At 45.5% G+C, this 20,866-nt stretch overlaps 50 non-coding genes and 2 pseudogenes across 50 annotated transcripts in view; all 52 read left to right on the top strand.

Annotated features, from left to right (window-relative positions):
- Positions 1–1,820: 1,820 nt before the first annotated feature.
- On the top strand, positions 1,821–1,939 carry LOC133425662 (5S ribosomal RNA). Its single transcript, XR_009771133.1, has one exon. It is a non-coding gene; the product is annotated as a 5S ribosomal RNA (ribosomal RNA).
- A 217-nt stretch (positions 1,940–2,156) lies between these two features.
- LOC133426045 (5S ribosomal RNA) lies at positions 2,157–2,275 on the top strand. The gene has a single exon (XR_009771485.1). It is a non-coding gene; the product is annotated as a 5S ribosomal RNA (ribosomal RNA).
- A 199-nt stretch (positions 2,276–2,474) lies between these two features.
- Positions 2,475–2,593, top strand: LOC133425818 (5S ribosomal RNA). Its single transcript, XR_009771269.1, has one exon. It is a non-coding gene; the product is annotated as a 5S ribosomal RNA (ribosomal RNA).
- A 216-nt stretch (positions 2,594–2,809) lies between these two features.
- On the top strand, positions 2,810–2,928 carry LOC133425814 (5S ribosomal RNA). The gene has a single exon (XR_009771265.1). It is a non-coding gene; the product is annotated as a 5S ribosomal RNA (ribosomal RNA).
- Positions 2,929–3,144: 216 nt separating this feature from the next.
- Positions 3,145–3,263, top strand: LOC133425639 (5S ribosomal RNA). Its single transcript, XR_009771109.1, has one exon. It is a non-coding gene; the product is annotated as a 5S ribosomal RNA (ribosomal RNA).
- A 2,398-nt stretch (positions 3,264–5,661) lies between these two features.
- LOC133425689 (5S ribosomal RNA) lies at positions 5,662–5,780 on the top strand. Its single transcript, XR_009771162.1, has one exon. It is a non-coding gene; the product is annotated as a 5S ribosomal RNA (ribosomal RNA).
- A 199-nt stretch (positions 5,781–5,979) lies between these two features.
- LOC133426034 (5S ribosomal RNA) lies at positions 5,980–6,098 on the top strand. Its single transcript, XR_009771474.1, has one exon. It is a non-coding gene; the product is annotated as a 5S ribosomal RNA (ribosomal RNA).
- A 217-nt stretch (positions 6,099–6,315) lies between these two features.
- On the top strand, positions 6,316–6,434 carry LOC133426191 (5S ribosomal RNA). Its single transcript, XR_009771623.1, has one exon. It is a non-coding gene; the product is annotated as a 5S ribosomal RNA (ribosomal RNA).
- Positions 6,435–6,650: 216 nt separating this feature from the next.
- Positions 6,651–6,769, top strand: LOC133425626 (5S ribosomal RNA). Its single transcript, XR_009771098.1, has one exon. It is a non-coding gene; the product is annotated as a 5S ribosomal RNA (ribosomal RNA).
- Positions 6,770–6,968: 199 nt separating this feature from the next.
- On the top strand, positions 6,969–7,087 carry LOC133426033 (5S ribosomal RNA). Its single transcript, XR_009771473.1, has one exon. It is a non-coding gene; the product is annotated as a 5S ribosomal RNA (ribosomal RNA).
- A 217-nt stretch (positions 7,088–7,304) lies between these two features.
- Positions 7,305–7,423, top strand: LOC133426190 (5S ribosomal RNA). The gene has a single exon (XR_009771622.1). It is a non-coding gene; the product is annotated as a 5S ribosomal RNA (ribosomal RNA).
- Positions 7,424–7,639: 216 nt separating this feature from the next.
- LOC133425625 (5S ribosomal RNA) lies at positions 7,640–7,758 on the top strand. The gene has a single exon (XR_009771097.1). It is a non-coding gene; the product is annotated as a 5S ribosomal RNA (ribosomal RNA).
- Positions 7,759–7,957: 199 nt separating this feature from the next.
- On the top strand, positions 7,958–8,076 carry LOC133426032 (5S ribosomal RNA). Its single transcript, XR_009771472.1, has one exon. It is a non-coding gene; the product is annotated as a 5S ribosomal RNA (ribosomal RNA).
- Positions 8,077–8,293: 217 nt separating this feature from the next.
- LOC133426189 (5S ribosomal RNA) lies at positions 8,294–8,412 on the top strand. The gene has a single exon (XR_009771621.1). It is a non-coding gene; the product is annotated as a 5S ribosomal RNA (ribosomal RNA).
- A 216-nt stretch (positions 8,413–8,628) lies between these two features.
- LOC133425613 (5S ribosomal RNA) lies at positions 8,629–8,747 on the top strand. The gene has a single exon (XR_009771085.1). It is a non-coding gene; the product is annotated as a 5S ribosomal RNA (ribosomal RNA).
- A 217-nt stretch (positions 8,748–8,964) lies between these two features.
- On the top strand, positions 8,965–9,083 carry LOC133425812 (5S ribosomal RNA). The gene has a single exon (XR_009771263.1). It is a non-coding gene; the product is annotated as a 5S ribosomal RNA (ribosomal RNA).
- A 217-nt stretch (positions 9,084–9,300) lies between these two features.
- LOC133425767 (5S ribosomal RNA) lies at positions 9,301–9,419 on the top strand. Its single transcript, XR_009771220.1, has one exon. It is a non-coding gene; the product is annotated as a 5S ribosomal RNA (ribosomal RNA).
- A 199-nt stretch (positions 9,420–9,618) lies between these two features.
- LOC133425565 (5S ribosomal RNA) lies at positions 9,619–9,737 on the top strand. The gene has a single exon (XR_009771039.1). It is a non-coding gene; the product is annotated as a 5S ribosomal RNA (ribosomal RNA).
- Positions 9,738–9,954: 217 nt separating this feature from the next.
- On the top strand, positions 9,955–10,073 carry LOC133425940 (5S ribosomal RNA). The gene has a single exon (XR_009771386.1). It is a non-coding gene; the product is annotated as a 5S ribosomal RNA (ribosomal RNA).
- A 199-nt stretch (positions 10,074–10,272) lies between these two features.
- Positions 10,273–10,391, top strand: LOC133426213 (5S ribosomal RNA). Its single transcript, XR_009771645.1, has one exon. It is a non-coding gene; the product is annotated as a 5S ribosomal RNA (ribosomal RNA).
- A 217-nt stretch (positions 10,392–10,608) lies between these two features.
- LOC133425864 (5S ribosomal RNA) lies at positions 10,609–10,727 on the top strand. Its single transcript, XR_009771312.1, has one exon. It is a non-coding gene; the product is annotated as a 5S ribosomal RNA (ribosomal RNA).
- Positions 10,728–10,926: 199 nt separating this feature from the next.
- LOC133426164 (5S ribosomal RNA) lies at positions 10,927–11,045 on the top strand. Its single transcript, XR_009771598.1, has one exon. It is a non-coding gene; the product is annotated as a 5S ribosomal RNA (ribosomal RNA).
- Positions 11,046–11,261: 216 nt separating this feature from the next.
- Positions 11,262–11,380, top strand: LOC133426133 (5S ribosomal RNA). Its single transcript, XR_009771569.1, has one exon. It is a non-coding gene; the product is annotated as a 5S ribosomal RNA (ribosomal RNA).
- A 199-nt stretch (positions 11,381–11,579) lies between these two features.
- Positions 11,580–11,698, top strand: LOC133425811 (5S ribosomal RNA). The gene has a single exon (XR_009771262.1). It is a non-coding gene; the product is annotated as a 5S ribosomal RNA (ribosomal RNA).
- Positions 11,699–11,897: 199 nt separating this feature from the next.
- Positions 11,898–12,016, top strand: LOC133425809 (5S ribosomal RNA). The gene has a single exon (XR_009771261.1). It is a non-coding gene; the product is annotated as a 5S ribosomal RNA (ribosomal RNA).
- Positions 12,017–12,233: 217 nt separating this feature from the next.
- Positions 12,234–12,352, top strand: LOC133425729 (5S ribosomal RNA; annotated as a pseudogene).
- Positions 12,353–12,569: 217 nt separating this feature from the next.
- Positions 12,570–12,688, top strand: LOC133425863 (5S ribosomal RNA). Its single transcript, XR_009771311.1, has one exon. It is a non-coding gene; the product is annotated as a 5S ribosomal RNA (ribosomal RNA).
- Positions 12,689–12,887: 199 nt separating this feature from the next.
- Positions 12,888–13,006, top strand: LOC133425808 (5S ribosomal RNA). Its single transcript, XR_009771260.1, has one exon. It is a non-coding gene; the product is annotated as a 5S ribosomal RNA (ribosomal RNA).
- A 217-nt stretch (positions 13,007–13,223) lies between these two features.
- On the top strand, positions 13,224–13,342 carry LOC133425686 (5S ribosomal RNA). Its single transcript, XR_009771159.1, has one exon. It is a non-coding gene; the product is annotated as a 5S ribosomal RNA (ribosomal RNA).
- Positions 13,343–13,559: 217 nt separating this feature from the next.
- Positions 13,560–13,678, top strand: LOC133426085 (5S ribosomal RNA). Its single transcript, XR_009771523.1, has one exon. It is a non-coding gene; the product is annotated as a 5S ribosomal RNA (ribosomal RNA).
- Positions 13,679–13,895: 217 nt separating this feature from the next.
- LOC133425980 (5S ribosomal RNA) lies at positions 13,896–14,014 on the top strand. Its single transcript, XR_009771424.1, has one exon. It is a non-coding gene; the product is annotated as a 5S ribosomal RNA (ribosomal RNA).
- A 217-nt stretch (positions 14,015–14,231) lies between these two features.
- LOC133425807 (5S ribosomal RNA) lies at positions 14,232–14,350 on the top strand. Its single transcript, XR_009771259.1, has one exon. It is a non-coding gene; the product is annotated as a 5S ribosomal RNA (ribosomal RNA).
- Positions 14,351–14,567: 217 nt separating this feature from the next.
- LOC133425728 (5S ribosomal RNA) lies at positions 14,568–14,686 on the top strand (annotated as a pseudogene).
- Positions 14,687–14,903: 217 nt separating this feature from the next.
- LOC133425886 (5S ribosomal RNA) lies at positions 14,904–15,022 on the top strand. Its single transcript, XR_009771333.1, has one exon. It is a non-coding gene; the product is annotated as a 5S ribosomal RNA (ribosomal RNA).
- A 199-nt stretch (positions 15,023–15,221) lies between these two features.
- Positions 15,222–15,340, top strand: LOC133425806 (5S ribosomal RNA). The gene has a single exon (XR_009771258.1). It is a non-coding gene; the product is annotated as a 5S ribosomal RNA (ribosomal RNA).
- A 217-nt stretch (positions 15,341–15,557) lies between these two features.
- Positions 15,558–15,676, top strand: LOC133425979 (5S ribosomal RNA). Its single transcript, XR_009771423.1, has one exon. It is a non-coding gene; the product is annotated as a 5S ribosomal RNA (ribosomal RNA).
- A 217-nt stretch (positions 15,677–15,893) lies between these two features.
- Positions 15,894–16,012, top strand: LOC133425539 (5S ribosomal RNA). The gene has a single exon (XR_009771013.1). It is a non-coding gene; the product is annotated as a 5S ribosomal RNA (ribosomal RNA).
- A 205-nt stretch (positions 16,013–16,217) lies between these two features.
- Positions 16,218–16,336, top strand: LOC133425591 (5S ribosomal RNA). Its single transcript, XR_009771065.1, has one exon. It is a non-coding gene; the product is annotated as a 5S ribosomal RNA (ribosomal RNA).
- A 216-nt stretch (positions 16,337–16,552) lies between these two features.
- LOC133425805 (5S ribosomal RNA) lies at positions 16,553–16,671 on the top strand. The gene has a single exon (XR_009771257.1). It is a non-coding gene; the product is annotated as a 5S ribosomal RNA (ribosomal RNA).
- Positions 16,672–16,888: 217 nt separating this feature from the next.
- On the top strand, positions 16,889–17,007 carry LOC133426079 (5S ribosomal RNA). Its single transcript, XR_009771517.1, has one exon. It is a non-coding gene; the product is annotated as a 5S ribosomal RNA (ribosomal RNA).
- A 217-nt stretch (positions 17,008–17,224) lies between these two features.
- On the top strand, positions 17,225–17,343 carry LOC133425882 (5S ribosomal RNA). The gene has a single exon (XR_009771330.1). It is a non-coding gene; the product is annotated as a 5S ribosomal RNA (ribosomal RNA).
- A 199-nt stretch (positions 17,344–17,542) lies between these two features.
- On the top strand, positions 17,543–17,661 carry LOC133426014 (5S ribosomal RNA). The gene has a single exon (XR_009771456.1). It is a non-coding gene; the product is annotated as a 5S ribosomal RNA (ribosomal RNA).
- A 199-nt stretch (positions 17,662–17,860) lies between these two features.
- LOC133425804 (5S ribosomal RNA) lies at positions 17,861–17,979 on the top strand. The gene has a single exon (XR_009771256.1). It is a non-coding gene; the product is annotated as a 5S ribosomal RNA (ribosomal RNA).
- Positions 17,980–18,196: 217 nt separating this feature from the next.
- LOC133426185 (5S ribosomal RNA) lies at positions 18,197–18,315 on the top strand. Its single transcript, XR_009771617.1, has one exon. It is a non-coding gene; the product is annotated as a 5S ribosomal RNA (ribosomal RNA).
- A 217-nt stretch (positions 18,316–18,532) lies between these two features.
- On the top strand, positions 18,533–18,651 carry LOC133426078 (5S ribosomal RNA). The gene has a single exon (XR_009771516.1). It is a non-coding gene; the product is annotated as a 5S ribosomal RNA (ribosomal RNA).
- A 217-nt stretch (positions 18,652–18,868) lies between these two features.
- LOC133425881 (5S ribosomal RNA) lies at positions 18,869–18,987 on the top strand. The gene has a single exon (XR_009771329.1). It is a non-coding gene; the product is annotated as a 5S ribosomal RNA (ribosomal RNA).
- Positions 18,988–19,186: 199 nt separating this feature from the next.
- Positions 19,187–19,305, top strand: LOC133426013 (5S ribosomal RNA). The gene has a single exon (XR_009771455.1). It is a non-coding gene; the product is annotated as a 5S ribosomal RNA (ribosomal RNA).
- A 199-nt stretch (positions 19,306–19,504) lies between these two features.
- LOC133425803 (5S ribosomal RNA) lies at positions 19,505–19,623 on the top strand. Its single transcript, XR_009771255.1, has one exon. It is a non-coding gene; the product is annotated as a 5S ribosomal RNA (ribosomal RNA).
- Positions 19,624–19,840: 217 nt separating this feature from the next.
- On the top strand, positions 19,841–19,959 carry LOC133426183 (5S ribosomal RNA). The gene has a single exon (XR_009771616.1). It is a non-coding gene; the product is annotated as a 5S ribosomal RNA (ribosomal RNA).
- A 199-nt stretch (positions 19,960–20,158) lies between these two features.
- LOC133426044 (5S ribosomal RNA) lies at positions 20,159–20,277 on the top strand. The gene has a single exon (XR_009771484.1). It is a non-coding gene; the product is annotated as a 5S ribosomal RNA (ribosomal RNA).
- A 199-nt stretch (positions 20,278–20,476) lies between these two features.
- On the top strand, positions 20,477–20,595 carry LOC133425595 (5S ribosomal RNA). The gene has a single exon (XR_009771068.1). It is a non-coding gene; the product is annotated as a 5S ribosomal RNA (ribosomal RNA).
- Positions 20,596–20,812: 217 nt separating this feature from the next.
- LOC133426132 (5S ribosomal RNA) overlaps positions 20,813–20,866 on the top strand; it is a 119-nt gene continuing 65 nt past the window's right edge. The window contains exon 1 of the ribosomal RNA XR_009771568.1: positions 20,813–20,866. This exon is cut by the window's right edge and continues 65 nt beyond it. This is a non-coding gene — a ribosomal RNA (5S ribosomal RNA).

Genomic DNA, 20,866 nt, shown 5'->3' with positions numbered 1-20,866 from the left:
CCAGTCCTGCTGTTGCTTCAGGTATTAACGTTTTACTACCTCCTCTCGAAACACTGAGCCAGGGCTGGTGAAAAATTTGATATTTAATGGTTTGCATTAATGGGCGGGACCTAATGGCTCAACAGCGCCCCCTAGAAAACTTTGTGCCTCAAGCCCCACAATACGGTTTGACGTACATGCACCAAAATCGGTACACACCTGTATCATGTCACAACTTAAAGAAAAGTCTCTTGGCGCCATGGCCGAAACCGAACAGGAAGTCGGCCATTTTGAACATTTGAATTAATCGTGTAATTTTGGCGCAATTTATGCCATTTCTTCGGTCATTAATACGGCCCGAACGTAACGTGCACCCAGGTGTGTTATACATCAAAACGTGCGTCTCCATCCTCCGACACCACGCATTACTTTTCTCTTTCAAAAGTGTTACCGTGGCGATGCTAGACGGCAAAAAGCGCGCCCACCCTTCATCTGATTGGTTCAGACAGAAAAAACTTTGCGCCTCAAGCCCCATAATACGGTTTGACGTACATGAACAAAAATCGGTACACACCTGTATCATGTCGCAACTTAAAGAAAAGCCAGGCCTGTCGATACATTTGATATTTCATGGTTTGCATTAATGGGCGTGGCCTAACGGCTCAACAGCGCCCACTAGAATACTTTTCTCTGCCATAACTTTTGAAAGGTTTGACATAAAGAGTCGTGGGTGGTGTCATGGGACTCGGTATTGAGTCCTTGACCATAATTGGTGAAAATTAGCCCTGCCCCTTCTTCTGATTGGTTGTTCCTATTTCCTGCTATAACATTTGAATGTTTTGACATAGAGAGTCGTGGGTGGTGTCATGGGACTCTGTAATGAGTCCTTGACCTTCATTGGCCTCAATTAGCCCCGCCCCTTCTTCTGATTGGTTGTCCCTTTTTTCTGCTATAACTTTTGAATGGTTTGACATAGGAAGTCGTGGGTGGTGTCATTTCTGATATGCTTATGGGGGGCGGTGGCCGTGAGTGCGAGGGCCCGTTCATCGCTGCTTGCAGCTTTAATTGGTATTAGTTTTGGATTGACTGTACATCGGATTTTGGGTGATGATTTGTTTTATTTATTCATTGATTGATTTATTTTTTATTTTCTCCTCCACCTCTTTTTTCTTTTTTTCCTTTTTTCCTTTTTTTTTGATTTTTTTGGATCGTTCATACAGGGAAAGCAAAGGGGTTTTGGTGGCCCTGAATACGCGTTCTGTTCGGAGGGATCCTCTCACGATCCGCGCACCAAGCTCCACTGGATTCTCTTCGAAAGGGCATGCCATTTTCCAAGAGAGCTGATTGGTCAGTGGGCGGTGCTTTTACACCCGGCGATCTGTATCTCGAACATAACCTGCTCCGGAGCAGGTTAGCGGTTCAGCATAAGTTACCATGGCGATGTGCCCCGATAAGAAGTGAACCACCGTCGTAGTCCTGAAAACCCAGGGTTAAACCTGAAGTTACCTTGCTAACCCCAAATCCCGCTTCGTAGTACAGGCCCCTGATCTCGGAAGCTAAGCAGGGTCGGGCCTGGTTAGTACTTGGATGGGAGACCGCCTGGGAATACCAGGTGCTGTAAGCTTTTTCAACCAGCAGAGAGCGCTCTCGCTTAATCTACCCACACATATTTCAACGTGGTAACAGCGACAGCTCATGTCCTAAAGTGTTTTGCACATGGTTAAGGCACTTTAACTCCAACAAATAAGTGCTTCTAAATTATTATCACCAACAAATCAATGACTTATATTATATGACTTATCTTCAACTCCATATAAGAGGTATTTCAAGCTGCAACTTCAGCTTACGGCCATACCAGCCTGGATGCGCCCGATCTCGTCTGATCTCGGGAGCTAAGCAGGGTCGGTCCCGGTTAGTACTTGGATGGGAGACCGCCTCGGAATACCAGGTGCTGTAAGCATTTTCAACCAGCAGAGAGCGCTCTCGCTTAATCTACCTACACATATTTCAACGTGGTAACAGCGACAGCTCACGTCCTAAAGTGTTTTGCACATGGTTAAGGCACTTTAACTCCAACAAATAAGCGCTTCTAAATTATTATCACCAACAAATCAATGACTTATATTCTATGACTTATCTTCAACTCCATATAAGAGGTATTTCAAGCTGCAGCTTCAGCTTACGGCCATACCAGCCTGGATGCGCCCGATCTCGTCTGATCTCGGAAGCTAAGCAGGGTCGGACCTGGTTAGTACTTGGATGGGAGACCGCCTGGGAATATCAGGTGCTGTAAGCTTTTTCAACCAGCAGAGAGCGCTCTCGCTTAATCTACCCACACATATTTCAACGTGGTAACAGCGACAGCTCACGTCCTAAAGGGTTTTGCACATGGTTAAGGCACTTTAACTCCAACAAATAAAACCAACAAATCAATGACTTATATGCTATGACTTATCTTCAACTCCATATAAGAGGTATTTCAAGCTGCAGCTTCTGCTTACAGCCATACCAGCCTGGATGCGCCCGATCTCGTCTGATCTCGGAAGCTAAGCAGGGTCGGGCCTGGTTAGTACTTGGATGGGAGACCGCCTGGGAATACCAGGTGCTGTAAGCTTTTTCAACCAGCAGAGAGCGCTCTCGCTTAATCTACCCACACATATTTCAACGTGGTAACAGCGACAGCTCACGTCCTAAAGTGTTTTTCACATGGTTAAGGCACTTTAACTCCAACAAATAAGCGCTTCTAAATTATTATCACCAACAAATCAATGACTTGTATTATATACTTATCTTCAACTCCATATAAGAAGTATTTCAAGCTGCAGCTTCAGCTTACGGCCATACCAGCCTGGATGCGCCCGATCTCGTCTGATCTCGGAAGCTAAGCAGGGTCGGGCCTGGTTAGTACTTGGATGGGAGACCGCCTGGGAATACCAGGTGCTGTAAGCTTTTTCAACCAGCAGAGAGCGCTCTCGCTTAATCTACCCACACATATTTTAACGTGGTAAGAGCGACAGCTCACGTCCTAAAGTGTTTTGCACATGGTTAAGGCACTTTAACTCCAACAAATAAGCGCTTCTAAATTATTATCACCAACAAATCAATGACTTGTATTATATACTTATCTTCAACTCCATATAAGAAGTATTTCAAGCTGCAGCTTCAGCTTACGGCCATACCAGCCTGGATGCGCCCAATCTCGTCTGATCTCGGAAGCTAAGCAGGGTCGGGCCTGGTTAGTACTTGGATGGGAGACCGCCTGGGAATACCAGGTCCTGTAAGCTTTTTCAACCAGCAGAGAGCGCTCTCGCTTAATCTACCCACACATATTTCAACGTGGTAAGAGCGACAGTTCACGTCCTAAAGTGTTTTGCACATGGTTAAGGCACTTTAACTCCAACAAATAAAACCAACAAATCAATGACTTATATTCTATGACTTATCTTCAACTCCATATCAGAGGTATTTCAAGCTGCAGCTTCTGCTTACGGCCATACTAGCCTGGATTTCAATTCAATTCAATTCAATTTTATTTATATAGCGTCTAATACAACAGATGTTGTCTCTAGACGCTTTCCAGAGATCCAGAACATGAACATAAACATAAACATAAACATAAACATAAACCCCCGAGCAATTATTATATAAACAATGGCAGGTAAAAACTCCCTTAGTGGGAGAAAAGCCTTAAGCCAAACAGTGGCAAGGAAAAACTCCCCTTTAGGAGGGAAGAAACCTTGAGCAGGACCAGGCTCATAAGGGGGGACCCTCCTGCCGAAGGCCAGACTGGGGGAGTCAGGGACGTCGACAGCACACAGCAGGCAGGTGGAAGCAGCAGCGGGATGACCAGAGGTGGGGGGGGGGGGGGGGGGGGGGGGGGCGTCAGCAGCACACAACAGTCATGTGGAAGCAGCAGCGGGATGACCAGAGGGGGGGGGGTGCAGGCAGGCGGAAGCAGCAACAGCAGACATCCACGTAGGCAGGTGGAAGAAGCAATGGGATGACCAGAGGGGGGGGAGGGCCGGGAACACAGGCCAGAACGCAGCTCCTGAGGCTCCGGCCTGCAAACATACACAAAAGAGAAAAAAGGGGGGCCGGCACAAGAAACTACAGGAACAATGGACAAAAATGATAGCTATGAGATATTTATAATAAATAAAAATGGTAATGGAGAAGAGAGGCAGGGAAAAGGAGAGGAGAAGAAGGGTGAGAGGCACCGCCCAGCGGATCATGTCGGTGCCCCCCTGCAGCATAAGCCTATAGCAGCATATCTACCGCGAAGCTATATTTGAGACTAACTATTATAGTTTTGTTCTATAGCTGCGACAATGACTACTGACTCTAACACACTAAAGTTTACACTACCTAGAGATTTACCAACACCAGCTAGAGGTTTACTTAACACTAACTATAAGCTTTACTAAACAGAAAGGTTTTAAGTTTAGTTTTAAAGGTGGAGGTGGTGTCAGCCTCCTTAACCCAGATTGGAAGTTGGTTCCAAAGTAATGGTGCCTGATAGCAGAACGCCCGCCCTCCAAATCTACATTTAGATACTCTAGGAACTACGAGTAAACCTGCACCCTGGGAGCGGAGAGCTCGGCCAGGAACATAAGGCACTATCAAATCTTGTAAATACTGCGGAGCTAAGCCGTTTTGGGCTTTATATGCAAGTAATAAAATTTTAAATTGAATTCTGAATTTTACAGGTAGCCAATGGAGCGACGCTAACACTGGAGAGACGTGGTCTCTCCTGCGAATTCCTGTCAGCACTCGTGCTGCTGCATTTTGGATCAGCTGGAGCCTATTCAGCAAATTACTTGGACATCCTGCTAACAACACATTACAGTAATCCAGTCTAGAAGATACAAACGCATGAACTAGTTTCTCTGCATCCCTCTGCGAGAGGATTTTCCTAATTTTTGCAATATTACGGAGATGGAAAAACGCTATTTTACAAACCTGATTAACATATGGTTTAAACGACAAATCCTGATCGAAAACAACACCAAGGTTTCTCACAGTTGCACTGGAAGCCATCGCAACACCATCTAATCCCTTCCTAAAATGCTCTGGACCAAGAATGATAACCTCTGTTTTATCTGAATTTAGAAGCAAGAAATTTCTGGACATCCAGTCCTTGATGTCCCTAAGACATGCCTGAAGTTTAACTAACGGTTCTGTTTCATCCGGCTTCATAGACAAGTAGAGCTGCGTATCATCAGCATAACAATGAAAGTGTATGCCGTGATTCTGGATTATACTTCCCAACGGCTGCATGTATAAACTGAACAAGACTGGCCCTAGCACTGAACCCTGCGGAACACCATAACAGACCCTCGACTGTTCTGAAGAAACCTCATGTACAAGAAACCTCATGTACACGTGGATGAGCCCGATCTAGTCTGATCTCGGAAGCTAAGCAGGGTCGGGCCTGGTTAGTACTTGGATGGGAGACCGACTGGGAATACCAGGTGCTGTAAGCTTTTTCAACCAGCAGAGAACGGTCTTGCTTAATCTAGCCACACATATTTCAACGTGGTAACAGCGACAGCTCACGTCCTAAAGTGTTTTGCACATGGTTAAGGCACTTTAACTTCAACAAATAAAACCAACAAATCAATGACTTATATTCTATGACTTATCTTCAACTCCATATAATAGGTATTTCAAGCTGCAGCTTCTGCTTACGGCCGTACCAGCCTGAATGCGCCCGATCTCGTCTGATCTCGGAAGCTAAGCAGGGTCAGGCCTTGTTAGTACTTGGATGGGAGACCGCCTGGGAATACCAGGTGCTGTAAGCTTTTTCAACCAGCAGAGAGCGCTCACGCTTAATCTACCCACACATATTTCAACGTGGTAACAGCGACAGCTCACGTCCTAAAGTGTTTTGCACATGGTTAAGGCACTTTAACTCCAACAAATAAAACCAACAAATCAATGACTTATATTCTATGACTTATCTTCAACTCCATATCAGAGGTATTTCAAGCTGCAGCTTCTGCTTACGGCCATACCAGCCTGGATGCGCCCGATCTCATCTGATCTCGGAAGCTAAGCAGGGTCAGGCCTGGTTAGTACTTGGATGGGAGACCGCCTGGGAATACCAGGTGCTGTAAGCATTTTCAACCAGCAGAGAGCGCTCTCGCTTAATTTACCCACACGAATTTCAACGTGGTAACAGCGACAGCTCATGTCCTAAAGTGTTTTGCACATGGTTAAGGCACTTTAACTCCAACAAATAAGCGCTTCTAAATTCTTATCACCAAGAAATCAATGACTTATATTCTATGACTTATCTTCAACTCCATATAAGAGGTATTTCAAGCAGCAGCTTCTGCTTACGGCCATACCAGCCTGGATGCGCCCGATCTCGTCTGATCTCGGAAGCTAAGCAGGGTCGGGCCTTGTTAGTACTTGGATGGGAGACCGCCTGGGAATACCAGGTGCTGTAAGCATTTTCAACCAGCAGAGAGCGCTCTCGCTTAATCTACCCACACATATTTCAACGTGGTAACAGCGACAGCTCACGTCCTAAAGTGTTTTGCACATGGTTAAGGCACTTTAACTCCAACAAATAAGCGCTTCTAAATTATTATCACCAACAAATCAATGACTTGTATTATATACTTATCTTCAACTCCATATAAGAAGTATTTCAAGCTGCAGCTTCAGCTTACGGCCATACCAGCCTGAATGCGCCCGATCTCGTCTGATCTCGGAAGCTAAGCAGGGTCAGGCCTTGTTAGTACTTGGATGGGAGACCGCCTGGGAATACCAGGTGCTGTAAGCTTTTTCAACCAGCAGAGAACGCTCACGCTTAATCTACCCACACATATTTCAACGTGGTAACAGCGACAGCTCACGTCCTAAAGTGTTTTGCACATGGTTAAGGCACTTTAACTCCAACAAATAAAACCAACAAATCAATGACTTATATTCTATGACTTATCTTCAACTCCATATCAGAGGTATTTCAAGCTGCAGCTTCTGCTTACGGCCATACCAGCCTGGATGCGCCCGATCTCATCTGATCTCGGAAGCTAAGCAGGGTCAGGCCTGGTTAGTACTTGGATGGGAGACCGCCTGGGAATACCAGGTGCTGTAAGCATTTTCAACCAGCAGAGAGCGCTCTCGCTTAATTTACCCACACGAATTTCAACGTGGTAACAGCGACAGCTCATGTCCTAAAGTGTTTTGCACATGGTTAAGGCACTTTAACTCCAACAAATAAGCGCTTCTAAATTCTTATCACCAAGAAATCAATGACTTATATTCTATGACTTATCTTCAACTCCATATAAGAGGTATTTCAAGCAGCAGCTTCTGCTTACGGCCATACCAGCCTGGATGCGCCCGATCTCGTCTGATCTCGGAAGCTAAGCAGGGTCGGGCCTTGTTAGTACTTGGATGGGAGACCGCCTGGGAATACCAGGTGCTGTAAGCATTTTCAACCAGCAGAGAGCGCTCTCGCTTAATCTACCCACACATATTTCAACGTGGTAACAGCGACAGCTCACGTCCTAAAGTGTTTTGCACATGGTTAAGGCACTTTAACTCCAACAAATAAGCGCTTCTAAATTATTATCACCAACAAATCAATGACTTGTATTATATACTTATCTTCAACTCCATATAAGAAGTATTTCAAGCTGCAGCTTCAGCTTACGGCCATACCAGCCTGAATGCGCCCGATCTCGTCTGATCTCGGAAGCTAAGCAGGGTCAGGCCTTGTTAGTACTTGGATGGGAGACCGCCTGGGAATACCAGGTGCTGTAAGCTTTTTCAACCAGCAGAGAACGCTCACGCTTAATCTACCCACACATATTTCAACGTGGTAACAGCGACAGCTCACGTCCTAAAGTGTTTTGCACATGGTTAAGGCACTTTAACTCCAACAAATAAAACCAACAAATCAATGACTTATATTCTATGACTTATCTTCAACTCCATATCAGAGGTATTTCAAGCTGCAGCTTCTGCTTACGGCCATACCAGCCTGGATGCGCCCGATCTCATCTGATCTCGGAAGCTAAGCAGGGTCAGGCCTGGTTAGTACTTGGATGGGAGACCGCCTGGGAATACCAGGTGCTGTAAGCATTTTCAACCAGCAGAGAGCGCTCTCGCTTAATTTACCCACACGAATTTCAACGTGGTAACAGCGACAGCTCATGTCCTAAAGTGTTTTGCACATGGTTAAGGCACTTTAACTCCAACAAATAAGCGCTTCTAAATTCTTATCACCAAGAAATCAATGACTTATATTCTATGACTTATCTTCAACTCCATATAAGAGGTATTTCAAGCAGCAGCTTCTGCTTACGGCCATACCAGCCTGGATGCGCCCGATCTCGTCTGATCTCGGAAGCTAAGCAGGGTCGGGCCTTGTTAGTACTTGGATGGGAGACCGCCTGGGAATACCAGGTGCTGTAAGCATTTTCAACCAGCAGAGAGCGCTCTCGCTTAATCTACCCACACATATTTCAACGTGGTAACAGCGACAGCTCACGTCCTAAAGTGTTTTGCACATGGTTAAGGCACTTTAACTCCAACAAATAAGCGCTTCTAAATTATTATCACCAACAAATCAATGACTTGTATTATATACTTATCTTCAACTCCATATAAGAAGTATTTCAAGCTGCAGCTTCAGCTTACGGCCATACCAGCCTGGATGCGCCCGATCTCGTCTGATCTCGGAAGCTAAGCAGGGTCGGGCCTGGTTAGTACTTGGATGGGAGAATGCCTGGGAATACCAGGTGCTGTAAGCATTTTCAACCAGCAGAGAGCGCTCTCGCTTAATCTACCCACACATATTTCAACGTGGTAACAGCGACAGCTCACGTCCAAAAGTGTTATTCACATGGTTAAGGCACTTTAACTCCAACAAATAAACGCTTCTAAATTATTATCACCAACAAATCAATGACTTATATTATATGACTTATCTTCAACTCCATATAAGAGGTATTTCAAGCAGCAGCTTCTGCTTACGGCCATACCAGCCTGGATGCGCCCGATCTCGTCTGATCTCGGAAGCTAAGCAGGGTCGGGCCTGGTTAGTACTTGGATGGGAGACCGCCTGGGAATACCAGGTGCTGTAAGCTTTTTCAACCAGCAGAGAGCGCTCTCGCTTAATCTACCCACACATATTTCAACGTGGTAACAGCGACAGCTCATGTCCTAAAGTGTTTTGCACATGGTTAAGGCACTTTAACTCCAACAAATAAGTGCTTCTAAATTATTATCACCAACAAATCAATGACTTATATTATATGACTTATCTTCAACTCCATATAAGAGGTATTTCAAGCTGCAACTTCAGCTTACGGCCATACCAACCTGGATGCGCCCGATCTCATCTGATCTCGGAAGCTAAGCAGGGTCGGGCCTGGTTAGTACTTGGATGGGAGACCGCCTGGGAATACCAGGTGCTGTAAGCTTTTTCGACCAGCAGAGAACGGTCTCGCTTAATCTAGCCACACATATTTCAACGTGGTAACAGCGACAGCTCACGTCCAAAAGTGTTTTGCACATGGTTAAGGCACTTTAACTCCAACAAATAAAACCAACAAATCAATGACTTATATTCTATGACTTATCTTCAACTCCATATAAGAGGTATTTCAAGCTGCAGCTTCTGCTTACGGCCATACCTGCCTGGACGTGCCCGATCTTGTCTGATCTCGGAAGCTAAGCAGGGTCGGGCCTGGTTAGTACTTGGATGGGAGACCGCCTGGGAATACCAGGTGCTGTAAGCATTTTCAACCAGCAGAGAGCGCTCTCGCTTAATCTACCCACACATATTTCAACGTGGTAAGAGCGACAGCTCACGTCCAAAAGTGTTTTGCACATGGTTAAGGCACTTTAACTCCAACAAATAAGCGCTTCTAAATTATTATCACCAACAAATCAATGACTTATATTCCATGACCCATCTTCAACTCCATATAAGAGGTATTTCAAGCTGCAGCTTCTGCTTACGGCCATACCAGCCTGGATGCGCCCGATCTCGTCTGATCTCGGAAGCTAAGCAGGGTAGGGCCTGGTTAGTACTTGGATGGGAGACCGCCTGGGAATACCAGGTGCTGTAAGCATTTTCAACCAGCAGAGAGCGCTCTCGCTTAATCTACCCACACATATTTCAACGTGGTAACAGCGACAGCTCACGTCCTAAAGTGTTTTGCACATGGTTAAGGCACTTTAACTCCAACAAATAAAACCAACAAATCAATGACTTATATTCTATGACTTATCTTCAACTCCATATAAGAGGTATTTCAAGCAGCAGATTCTGCTTACGGCCATACCAGCCTGGATGCGCCTGATCTCGTCTGATCTCGGAAGCTAAGCAGGGTCGGGCCTGGTTAGTACTTGGATGGGAGACCGCCTCGGAATACCAGGTGCTGTAAGCATTTTCAACCAGCAGAGAGCGCTCTCGCTTAATCTACCTACACATATTTCAACGTGGTAACAGCGACAGCTCACGTCCTAAAGTGTTTTGCACATGTTTAAGGCACTTTAACTCCAACAAATAAGCGCTTCTAAATTATTATCACCAACAAATCAATGACTTGTATTATATGACTTATCTTCAACTCCATATAAGAAGTATTTCAAGCTGCAGCTTCAGCTTATGGCCATACCAGCCTGGATGCGCCCGATCTCGTCTGATCTCGGAAGCTAAGCAGGGTAGGGCCTGGTTAGTACTTGGATGGGAGACCGCCTGGGAATACCAGGTGCTGTAAGCTTTTTCAACCAGCAGAGAGCGCTCTCGCTTAATCTACCCACACATATTTCAACGTGGTAAGAGCGACAGCTCACGTCCAAAAGTGTTTTGCACATGGTTAAGGCACTTTAACTCCAACAAATAAAACCAACAAATCAATGACTTATATTCTATGACCCATCTTCAACTCCATATAAGAGGTATTTCAAGCTGCAACTTCTGCTTACGGCCATACCAGCCTGGATGCGCCCGATCTCGTCTGATCTCGGAAGCTAAGCAGGGTCGGGCCTGGTTAGTACTTGGATGGGAGACCGCCTGGGAATACAAGGTGCTGTAAGCTTTTTCAACCAGCAGAGAGCGCTCTCGCTTAATCTACCCACACATATTTCAACGTGGTAACAGCGACAGCTCACGTCCAAAAGTGTTTTTCCCATGGTTAAGGCACTTTAACTCCAACAAATAAGCGCTTCTAAATTATTATCACCAACAAATCAATGACTTATATTATATACTTATCTTCAACTCCATATAAGAGGTATTTCAAGCAGCAGCTTCTGCTTACGGCCATACCAGCCTGGATGCGCCCGATCTTGTCTGATCTCGGAAGCTAAGCAGGGTCGGGCCCGGTTAGTACTTGGATGGGAGACCGCCTGGGAATACCAGGTGCTGTAAGCATTTTCAACCAGCAGAGAGCGCTCTCGCTTAATCTACCCACACATATTTCAACGTGGTAACAGCGACAGCTCACGTCCAAAAGGGTTTTGCACATGGTTAAGGCACTTTAACTCCAACAAATAAAACCAACAAATCAAGGACTTATATGCTATGACTTATCTTCAACTCCATATAAGAGGTATTTCAAGCTGCAGCTTCTGCTTACGGCCATACCAGCCTGGATGCGCCCGATCTCGTCTGATCTCGGAAGCTAAGCAGGGTCGGGCCTGGTTAGTACTTGGATGGGAGACCGCCTGGGAATACCAGGTGCTGTAAGCTTTCTCAACCAGCAGAGAGCGCTCTCGCTTAATCTACCCACACATATTTCAACGTGGTAACAGCGACAGCTCACGTCCAAAAGGGTTTTGCACATGGTTAAGGCACTTTAACTCCAACAAATAAAACCAACAAATCAAGGACTTATATGCTATGACTTATCTTCAACTCCATATAAGAGGTATTTCAAGCTGCAGCTTCTGCTTACGGCCATACCAGCCTGGATGCGCCCGATCTCGTCTGATCTCGGAAGCTAAGCAGGGTCGGGCCTGGTTAGTACTTGGATGGGAGACCGCCTGGGAATACCAGGTGCTGTAAGCTTTCTCAACCAGCAGAGAGCGCTCTCGCTTAATCTACCCACACATATTTCAACGTGGTAACAGCGACAGCTCATGTCCTAAAGTGTTTTTCACATGGTTAAGGCACTTTAACTCCAACAAATATGCGCTTCTAAATTATTATCACCAACAAATCAATGACTTATATTATATGACTTATCTTCAACTCCATATAAGAGGTATTTCAAGCTACAGCTTCAGCTTATGGCCATACCAGCCTGGATGCGCCCAATCTCGTCTGATCTCGGAAGCTAAGCAGGGTCAGGCCTGGTTAGGACTTGGATGGGAGACCGCCTGGGAATATCAGGTGCTGTAAGCTTTTTCAACCAGCAGAGAGCGCTCTCGCTTAATCTACCCACACATATTTCAACGTGGTAACAGCGACAGCTCACGTCCTAAAGTGTTTTGCACATGGTTAAGGCACTTTAACTCCAACAAATAAGCGCTTCTAAATTATTATCACCAACAAATCAATGACTTGTATTATATGACTTATCTTCAACTCCATATAAGAAGTATTTCAAGCTGCAGCTTCAGCTTATGGCCATACCAGCCTGGATGCGCCCGATCTCGTCTGATCTCGGAAGCTAAGCAGGGTAGGGCCTGGTTAGTACTTGGATGGGAGACCGCCTGGGAATACCAGGTGCTGTAAGCTTTTTCAACCAGCAGAGAGCGCTCTCGCTTAATCTACCCACACATATTTCAACGTGGTAAGAGCGACAGCTCACGTCCAAAAGGGTTTTGCACATGGTTAAGGCACTTTAACTCCAACAAATAAAACCAACAAATCAATGACTTATATTCTATGACTTATCTTCAACTCCATATAAGAGGTATTTCAAGCTGCAGCTTCTGCTTACGGCCATACCAGCCTGGATGCGCCCGATCTCGTCTGATCTCGGAAGCTAAGCAGGGTCGGGCCTGGTTAGTACTTGGATGGGAGACCGCCTGGGAATACCAGGTGCTGTAAGCTTTTTCAACCAGCAGAGAGCGCTCTCGCTTAATCTACCCACACATATTTCAACGTGGTAACAGCGACAGCTCACGTCCAAAAGTGTTTTTCACATGGTTAAGGCACTTTAACTCCAACAAATAAGCGCTTCTAAATTATTATCACCAACAAATCAATGACTTATATTATATGACTTATCTTCAACTCCATATAAGAGGTATTTCAAGCAGCAGCTTCTGCTTACGGCCATACCAGCCTGGATGCGCCCGATCTTGTCTGACCTCGGAAGCTAAGCAGGGTCGGGCCTGGTTAGTACTTGGATGGGAGACCGCCTGGGAATACCAGCTGCTGTAAGCATTTTCAACCAGCAGAGAGCGCTCTCGCTTAATCTACCCACACATATTTCAACGTGGTAAGAGCGATAGCTCACGTCCAAAAGTGTTTTGCACATGGTTAAGGCACTTTAACTCCAACAAATAAGCGCTTCTAAATTATTATCACCAACAAATCAATGACTTATATTATATGACTTATCTTCAACTCCATATAAGAGGTATTTCAAGCAGCAGCTTCTGCTTACGGCCATACCAGCCTGGATGCGCCCGATCTTGTCTGATCTCGGAAGCTAAGCAGGGTCGGGCCTGGTTAGTACTTGGATGGGAGACCGCCTGGGAATACCAGGTGCTGTAAGCATTTTCAACCAGCAGAGAGCGCTCTCGCTTAATCTACCCACACATATTTCAACGTGGTAACAGCGACAGCTCACGTCCTATAGTGTTTTGCACATTGTTAAGGCACTTTAACTCCAACAAATAAGCGCTTCTAAATTATTATCACCAACAAATCAATGACTTATATTATATGACTTATCTTCAACTCCATATAAGAGGTATTTCAAGCTGCAGCTTCTGCTTACGGCCATACCAGCCTGGATGCGCCTGATCTCGTCTGATCTCGGAAGCTAAGCAGGGTCGGGCCTGGTTAGTACTTGGATGGGGGACCGCCTGGGAATACCAGGTGCTGTAAGCTTTTTCAACCAGCAGAGAGCGCTCTCGCTTAATCTACCCACACATATTTCAACATGGTAACAGCGACAGCTCACGTCCAAAAGTGTTTTTCACATGGTTAAGGCACTTTAACTCCAACAAATAAGCGCTTCTAAATTATTATCACCAACAAATCAATGACTTATATTATATGACTTATCTTCAACTCCATATAAGAGATATTTCAAGCTGCAGCTTCTGCTTACGGCCATACCAGCCTGGATGCGCCCGATCTCGTCTGATCTCGGAAGCTAAGCAGGGTCGGGCCTGGTTAGTACTTGGATGGGAGACCGCCTGGGAATACCAGGTGCTGTAAGCTTTCTCAACCAGCAGAGAGCGCTCTCGCTTAATCTACCCACACATATTTCAACGTGGTAACAGCGACAGCTCATGTCCTAAAGTGTTTTTCACATGGTTAAGGCACTTTAACTCCAACAAATATGCGCTTCTAAATTATTATCACCAACAAATCAATGACTTATATTATATGACTTATCTTCAACTCCATATAAGAGGTATTTCAAGCTACAGCTTCAGCTTATGGCCATACCAGCCTGGATGCGCCCAATCTCGTCTGATCTCGGAAGCTAAGCAGGGTCAGGCCTGGTTAGGACTTGGATGGGAGACCGCCTGGGAATATCAGGTGCTGTAAGCTTTTTCAACCAGCAGAGAGCGCTCTCGCTTAATCTACCCACACATATTTCAACGTGGTAACAGCGACAGCTCACGTCCTAAAGTGTTTTGCACATGGTTAAGGCACTTTAACTCCAACAAATAAGCGCTTCTAAATTATTATCACCAACAAATCAATGACTTGTATTATATGACTTATCTTCAACTCCATATAAGAAGTATTTCAAGCTGCAGCTTCAGCTTATGGCCATACCAGCCTGGATGCGCCCGATCTCGTCTGATCTCGGAAGCTAAGCAGGGTCGGGCCTGGTTAGTACTTGGATGGGAGACCGCCTGGGAATACCAGGTGCTGTAAGCTTTTTCAACCAGCAGAGAGCGCTCTCGCTTAATCTACCCACACATATTTCAACGTGGTAAGAGCGACAGCTCACGTCCAAAAGGGTTTTGCACATGGTTAAGGCACTTTAACTCCAACAAATAAAACCAACAAATCAATGACTTATATTCTATGACTTATCTTCAACTCCATATAAGAGGTATTTCAAGCTGCAGCTTCTGCTTACGGCCATACCAGCCTGGATGCGCCCGATCTCGTCTGATCTCGGAAGCTAAGCAGGGTCGGGCCTGGTTAGTACTTGGATGGGAGACCGCCTGGGAATACCAGGTGCTGTAAGCTTTTTCAACCAGCAGAGAGCGCTCTCGCTTAATCTACCCACACATATTTCAACGTGGTAACAGCGACAGCTCACGTCCTATAGTGTTTTGCACATTGTTAAGGCACTTTAACTCCAACAAATAAGCGCTTCTAAATTATTATCACCAACAAATCAATGACTTATATTATATGACTTATCTTCAACTCCATATAAGAGGTATTTCAAGCTGCAGCTTCTGCTTACGGCCATACCAGCCTGGATGCGCCTGATCTCGTCTGATCTCGGAAGCTAAGCAGGGTCGGGCCTGGTTAGTACTTGGATGGGGGACCGCCTGGGAATACCAGGTGCTGTAAGCTTTTTCAACCAGCAGAGAGCGCTCTCGCTTAATCTACCCACACATATTTCAACATGGTAACAGCGACAGCTCACGTCCAAAAGTGTTTTTCACATGGTTAAGGCACTTTAACTCCAACAAATAAGCGCTTCTAAATTATTATCACCAACAAATCAATGACTTATATTATATGACTTATCTTCAACTCCATATAAGAGATATTTCAAGCTGCAGCTTCTGCTTACGGCCATACCAGCCTGGATGCGCCCAATCTCGTCTGATCTCGGAAGCTAAGCAGGGTCGGGCCTGTTTAGTACTTGGATGGGAGACCGCCTGGGAATACCAGGTGCTGTAAGCTTTTTCAACCAGCAGAGAGCGCTCTCGCTTAATCTACCCACACATATTTCAACGTGGTAACAGCGACAGCTCACGTCCTAAAGTGTTTTGCACATGGTTAAGGCACTTTAACTCCAACAAATAAAACCAACAAATCAATGACTTATATTCTATGACTTATCTTCAACTCCATATAAGAGGTATTTCAAGCTGCAGCTTCAGCTTCAGCTTACGGCCATACCAGCCTGGATGCGCCCGATCTCGTCTGATCTCGGAAGCTAAGCAGGGTCGGGCTTGGTTAGTACTTGGATGGGAGACAGCCTGGGAATACCAGGTGCTGTAAGCTTTTTCAACCAGCAGAGAGCGCTCTCGCTTAATCTACCCACACATATTTCAACGTGGTAACAGCGACAGCTCACGTCCTAAAGTGTTTTGCACATCGTTAAGGCACTTTAACTCCAACAAATAAGCGCTTCTAAATTATTATCACCAACAAATCAATGACTTGTATTATATACTTATCTTCAACTCCATATAAGAAGTATTTCAAGCTGCAGCTTCAGCTTACGGCCATACCAGCCTGGATGCGCCCGATCTCGTCTGATCTCGGAAGCTAAGCAGGGTCGGGCCTGGTTAGTACTTGGATGGGAGACCGCCTGGGAATACCAGGTGCTGTAAGCTTTTTCAACCAGCAGAGAACGCTCTCGCTTAATCTACCCACACATATTTCAACGTGGTAACAGCGACAGCTCATGTCCTAAAGTGTTTTGCACATGGTTAAGGCACTTTAACTCCAACAAATAAGTGCTTCTAAATTATTATCACCAACAAATCAATGACTTATATTATATGACTTATCTTCAACTCCATATAAGAGGTATTTCAAGCTGCAACTTCAGCTTACGGCCATACCAGCCTGGATGCGCCCGATCTCGTCTGATCTCGGAAGCTAAGCAGGGTCGGGCCCGGTTAGTACTTGGATGGGAGACCGCCTCGGAATACCAGGTGCTGTAAGCATTTTCAACCAGCAGAGAGCGCTCTCGCTTAATCTACCTACACATATTTCAACGTGGTAACAGCGACAGCTCACGTCCTAAAGTGTTTTGCACATGGTTAAGGCACTTTAACTCCAACAAATAAGCGCTTCTAAATTATTATCACCAACAAATCAATGACTTATATTATATGACTTATCTTCAACTCCATATAAGAAGTATTTCAAGCTGCAGCTTCAGCTTATGGCCATACCAGCCTGGATGCGCCCGATCTCGTCTGATCTCGGAAGCTAAGCAGGGTAGGGCCTGGTTAGTACCTGGATGGGAGACCGCCTGGGAATACCAGGTGCTGTAAGCTTTTTCAACCAGCAGAGAGCGCTCTCGCTTAATCTACCCACACATATTTCAACGTGGTAAGAGCGACAGCTCACGTCCAAAAGTGTTTTGCACATGGTTAAGGCACTTTAACTCCAACAAATAAAACCAACAAATCAATGACTTATATTCTATGACTTATCTTCAACTCCATATAAGAGGTATTTAAAGCTGCAGCTTCTGCTTACGGCCATACCAGCATGGATGCGCCCGATCTCGTCTGATCTCGGAAGCTAAGCAGGGTCGGGCCTGGTTAGTACTTGGATGGGAGACCGCCTGGGAATACCAGGTGCTGTAAGCTTTTTCAACCAGCAGAGAGCGCTCTCGCTTAATCTACCCACACATATTTCAACGTGGTAAGAGCGACAGCTCACGTCCAAAAGGGTTTTGCACATGGTTAAGGCACTTTAACTCCAACAAATAAAACCAACAAATCAATGACTTATATTCTATGACTTATCTTCAACTCCATATAAGAGGTATTTCAAGCTGCAGCTTCTGCTTACGGCCATACCAGCCTGGATGCGCCCGATCTCGTCTGATCTCGGAAGCTAAGCAGGGTCGGGCCTGGTTAGTACTTGGATGGGAGACCGCCTGGGAATACCAGGTGCTGTAAGCTTTTTCAACCAGCAGAGAGCGCTCTCGCTTAATCTACCCACACATATTTCAACGTGGTAACAGCGACAGCTCACGTCCAAAAGTGTTTTTCACATGGTTAAGGCACTTTAACTCCAACAAATAAGCGCTTCTAAATTATTATCACCAACAAATCAATGACTTATATTATATGACTTATCTTCAACTCCATATAAGAGGTATTTCAAGCAGCAGCTTCTGCTTACGGCCATACCAGCCTGGATGCGCCCGATCTTGTCTGACCTCGGAAGCTAAGCAGGGTCGGGCCTGGTTAGTACTTGGATGGGAGACCGCCTGGGAATACCAGGTGCTGTAAGCATTTTCAACCAGCAGAGAGCGCTCTCGCTTAATCTACCCACACATATTTCAACGTGGTAACAGCGACAGCTCACGTCCTAAAGTGTTTTGCACATGATTAAGGCACTTTAACTCCAACAAATAAGTGCTTCTAAATTATTATCACCAACAAATCAATGACTTATATTATATGACTTATCTTCAACTCCATATAAGAGGTATTTCAAGCTGCAACTTCAGCTTACGGCCATACCAGCCTGGATGCGCCCGATCTCGTCTGATCTCGGAAGCTAAGCAGGGTCGGGCCCGGTTAGTACTTGGATGGGAGACCGCCTCGGAATACCAGGTGCTGTAAGCATTTTCAACCAGCAGAGAGCGCTCTCGCTTAATCTACCTACACATATTTCAACGTGGTAACAGCGACAGCTCACGTCCTAAAGTGTTTTGCACATGGTTAAGGCACTTTAACTCCAACAAATAAGCGCTTCTAAATTATTATCACCAACAAATCAATGACTTATATTATATGACTTATCTTCAACTCCATATAAGAAGTATTTCAAGCTGCAGCTTCAGCTTATGGCCATACCAGCCTGGATGCGCCCGATCTCGTCTGATCTCGGAAGCTAAGCAGGGTAGGGCCTGGTTAGTACCTGGATGGGAGACCGCCTGGGAATACCAGGTGCTGTAAGCTTTTTCAACCAGCAGAGAGCGCTCTCGCTTAATCTACCCACACATATTTCAACGTGGTAAGAGCGACAGCTCACGTCCAAAAGTGTTTTGCACATGGTTAAGGCACTTTAACTCCAACAAATAAAACCAACAAATCAATGACTTATATTCTATGACTTATCTTCAACTCCATATAAGAGGTATTTCAAGCTGCAGCTTCTGCTTACGGCCATACCAGCATGGATGCGCCCGATCTCGTCTGATCTCGGAAGCTAAGCAGGGTCGGGCCTGGTTAGTACTTGGATGGGAGACCGCCTGGGAATACCAGGTGCTGTAAGCTTTTTCAACCAGCAGAGAGCGCTCTCGCTTAATCTACCCACACATATTTCAACGTGGTAAGAGCGACAGCTCACGTCCAAAAGGGTTTTGCACATGGTTAAGGCACTTTAACTCCAACAAATAAAACCAACAAATCAATGACTTATATTCTATGACTTATCTTCAACTCCATATAAGAGGTATTTCAAGCTGCAGCTTCTGCTTACGGCCATACCAGCCTGGATGCGCCCGATCTCGTCTGATCTCGGAAGCTAAGCAGGGTCGGGCCTGGTTAGTACTTGGATGGGAGACCGCCTGGGAATACCAGGTGCTGTAAGCTTTTTCAACCAGCAGAGAGCGCTCTCGCTTAATCTACCCACACATATTTCAACGTGGTAACAGCGACAGCTCACGTCCAAAAGTGTTTTTCACATGGTTAAGGCACTTTAACTCCAACAAATAAGCGCTTCTAAATTATTATCACCAACAAATCAATGACTTATATTATATGACTTATCTTCAACTCCATATAAGAGGTATTTCAAGCAGCAGCTTCTGCTTACGGCCATACCAGCCTGGATGCGCCCGATCTTGTCTGACCTCGGAAGCTAAGCAGGGTCGGGCCTGGTTAGTACTTGGATGGGAGACCGCCTGGGAATACCAGGTGCTGTAAGCATTTTCAACCAGCAGAGAGCGCTCTCGCTTAATCTACCCACACATATTTCAACGTGGTAACAGCGACAGCTCACGTCCTAAAGTGTTTTGCACATGATTAAGGTACTTTAACTCCAACAAATAAAACCAACAAATCAATGACTTATATTCTATGACTTATCTTCAACTCCATATAAGAGGTATTTCAAGCAGCAGATTCTGCTTACGGCCATACCAGCCTGGATGCGCCCGATCTCGTCTGATCTCGGAAGCTAAGCAGGGTCGGGCCTGGTTAGTACTTGGATGGGAGACCGCCTCGGAATACCAGGTGCTGTAAGCATTTTCAACCAGCAGAGAGCGCTCTCGCTTAATCTACCTACACATATTTCAACGTGGTAAGAGCGACAGCTCACGTCCAAAAGTGTTTTGCACATGGTTAAGGCACTTTAACTCCAACAAATAAAACCAACAAATCAATGACTTATATTCTATGACCCATCTTCAACTCCATATAAGAGGTATTTCAAGCTGCAGCTTCTGCTTACGGCCATACCAGCCTGGATGCGCCCGATCTCGTCTGATCTCGGAAGCTAAGCAGGGTAGGGCCTGGTTAGTACTTGGATGGCAGACCGCCTGGGAATACAAGGTGCTGTAAGCTTTTTCAACCAGCAGAGAGCGCTCTCGCTTAATCTACCCACACATATTTCAACGTGGTAACAGCGACAGCTCACGTCCAAAAGTGTTTTACACATGGTTAAGGCACTTCAACTCCAACAAATAAGCGCTTCTAAATTATTATCACCAACAAATCAATGACTTATATTATATGACTTATCTTCAACTCCATATAAGAGGTATTTCAAGCAGCAGCTTCTGCTTACGGCCATACCAGCCTGGATGCGCCCGATCTTGTCTGATCTCGGAAGCTA

The sequence above is a fragment of the Cololabis saira genome, unplaced genomic scaffold (genome assembly GCF_033807715.1).
Source record: "Cololabis saira isolate AMF1-May2022 unplaced genomic scaffold, fColSai1.1 scf025, whole genome shotgun sequence".
Lineage (NCBI taxonomy): Eukaryota > Metazoa > Chordata > Actinopteri > Beloniformes > Belonidae > Cololabis > Cololabis saira.
This window is presented reverse-complemented; position numbering and strand designations above follow the sequence as displayed.